The sequence below is a fragment of the Elephantulus edwardii genome, unplaced genomic scaffold (assembly GCF_000299155.1).
Source record: "Elephantulus edwardii isolate Elephantulus edwardi_28Jun2011 unplaced genomic scaffold, EleEdw1.0 scaffold00203, whole genome shotgun sequence".
NCBI classification, from domain to species: domain Eukaryota; kingdom Metazoa; phylum Chordata; class Mammalia; order Macroscelidea; family Macroscelididae; genus Elephantulus; species Elephantulus edwardii.
In genome coordinates this window covers 4,998,915-5,001,945 of record NW_006399953.1, presented here as the reverse complement: position 1 = coordinate 5,001,945, position 3,031 = coordinate 4,998,915, and positions in this window count along the sequence as shown.

Here is a 3,031-nt window from a genome sequence, read left to right as displayed (position 1 = left end):
AAGAGCTATCCTCAAAAAGGCATTTAATATTCATATTCTATTAGCATCTTTGTACAAATTCTATACATTCCACTGTCCAGTAATATATCTACTTGACATTTATAAAAGGCAACCATGCTCCCTCATATTTTTTCCTCCGGGAAGCATTTATAAAATTATAGAATTGTCTTTTCTCTATCACCTCTAAGAAAATTCTAGAAATTGCAAATTGTAATAGATTATTACTGTATCTATACATTTCCTTGGTGCATAAAATTTTCAGTCCAACTTTTCTGTCTTAACTCCCTATAGTATAGTGTGAGCTTCATTTGCATGAAAATAGGACTCTATCATTGTCACTTACTGATTTATTCCAAAGTTTTCCCTTGGTTCCAGCTTTTGATACCCTGAATCAAAGTCAGCACTTAAGTCTTGCAGAAAGTAAATGTATCTGCTCACCAATGTTTCTTCACTTTATAGACAGAAGAGATATGAGTTATTTAATTCTCATTTCTATGCCTCCAAAGTACACTACCATCCTTTATTTGGTAACCAGTGGGAATATATCTGATTTATCTTTTTATTTTTATGCCAAACAGGAAGACTTCGAGCCAAGTCTTTTATTCCAGAAAATGCTTCTACTTTATTGGAGGAGAATCCTTTTTAGTAATGCTATTCTCACCCCTTGAAAATTGGCTCAATTGCTGCCCAGTTAGAGCAATAATATAAAGTGGTGACCATGGTGGTTAGGGTTTTAATGGAAAAGAATCAGTGGGTTGCATTTGATATCAGCAAACCAGGTCAGAAAGAAAATGCTCTTTTCTTTGCTGCAAGGTTTAGTCATTTTAGTTTATGATGTGACTAAAACCCTTGCCATTTTAAAGATCCATACGTTTTCATGCATGTAAAAACCTGACCATGATACTCTTTTGTAAGATGCCTAAACAAAACTCATGGAATCCCAAAGAAGCTTTGGTAATTTACTATTTTCAGTCTCTCTGCTTTGGATAAATAAATATTGAAACAAATGTTGAAATTTTATTTTCCCTTTAAGATATTCTAGTATAGATTTTTTCAGGTGGTTATCTTATTTTCTTGGTGCTAATGAGTTAAGCGTTGTGAGTTTATACCACATGAGGGTCAGTTATGTTTACTTGCCCCGTGAATCCCAGAAAGCCTGCACTGAATAATAATAAAAATAAATAACCACTAGCAGACAAGCAACCCAAAGTATATCCTTCCCTGATGGTAAGTTAATAACTTCATTTATATGTATGAAGGAAATCTCTAAAACTATGCTGAAATTGTTCCTTGCATAGACTTCTGCAATCCTTTGGATAATTTATACATAGTCCAATACTCTAAAAGCAAGGTATTTTATTTTCTATAATCTTAGAACTGAAAGCCATCTCAAAAGATTCTTTGATCTGACTTCCAACAGGTGAATTTGAATTCTATTTATTGCTTTGTACACACTCAGTTTGAAAATAAAGAGTAGCTGGTAGACAATTTCTTAGTACATGCCTTTTACCATTCTTAAAACTGGGAGGAGCTCTGGTGGCCTAGTGGGTAAAACATTGCACAACTAATCCCAAAGCTTGTGAATCAAATAAGTAAGTTTTTCCAAGGGAGAAAGATGGACAGTGTAAATCCTGTGTGATTTACAGCCTCTGAAAACTTACCAGAAGGTCAATTATGACTCAGTTCTAATTGGCACATCAGCTCTTAAAGATACAAAAGCTGTTCTTTTGTCTATCATATTAACCAATTCTAGTTTACAGACATTTTGGAAGTACAATTTTATATTATTTAGTTTGTACATTTTTTTCTTCCTCCCCCTCAATTTTCTAAGAAATTATTAGTCATTACAATGTCATGCCCTTAAATTTGAGTCTACAGTAGTTACAAAAATAAATTTGTATCCTCTGGATAGTGAGATTTGAATTAGCTTTATTCCAATCCTAATTTCTTATTCTTTCTCATATACTCAAATTTCTCAGATTACTTGTTCATCATATAGTTTATTTCTTTTTTGTGTAAGAAGCAGAAGTTTTATTATATATATAGACAGATAAGGGACTATGAACTTTCCAAATCTGAGCATACCAGAGATAAAGGAGTATGAACTTTGCAAATCCATCTAACTGAGGGAAGGTTCTGAGACAATATTTATAGTCTGATTAAAGGTTTGGGAAGAGCTTATGTTTATTAAGAACTTTTTAGGAGGCCAATGAGTGGCTAAAGTAGAAAAGGAGAGAGTGTGCAATGTAATATGGAAATAAAGCAGGCCTCTAAGATGGCATATTTTGGTTACCTAATTAATTATTATGCATCATTTTGGAATATAATTTTGGAATTCTTTCCTTATTTTAACCAAGGCAATACCTCCTTATTTTGTTCAAACTGCTGTTTTTGGTCCATGTTCATGTTCTGCATGAGCACAGTAAAATGTTCTAAAATTCCCATTTTTCTCATTGTCTTTCAAGATTCCTTATAATCATCCAGGTTGTGTAGTGTTTACATAACAATAAAACACAAGAAACATGTTTCTAATCTTCTCTATTTTCAGCTACAATTCATCTGACATCAGTAATATATGTCTTCTTGACTTTCTTTCTAAAAGGGCCCTATATAGACATTATTGTAGTACTATTTTTTTCTAAAAATCTTTAGCAAAAATGTATGTATGTGTGATACTTATTATATTGTTGTATAATTTCCACTTTGTCTTTTCAAGTTGCTTTCTTAAATAAGAAAGCAACTCCATTTTTCCTTACCTTTTCATCTCCAGTGTAATATATCATATGATCATCCGACTCAAAATGCCCCATGCCAGTCCATCTCATCTCACCAATGCTAATATGTCAATGTGTCCCATTTTTTCTTAACAATATCTAAATATCCTTGGCCAACTGACTGGAAGAGATCTATAGTTTTTCCCATCCCAAAGAAGCGTGACCCAACTGAGTGTGGAAACTATAGAACAATATCATTGATTTCACATGCAAGCAAGATTCTATAGGAGATCATCCCAAAACTACTGAAACAGTAC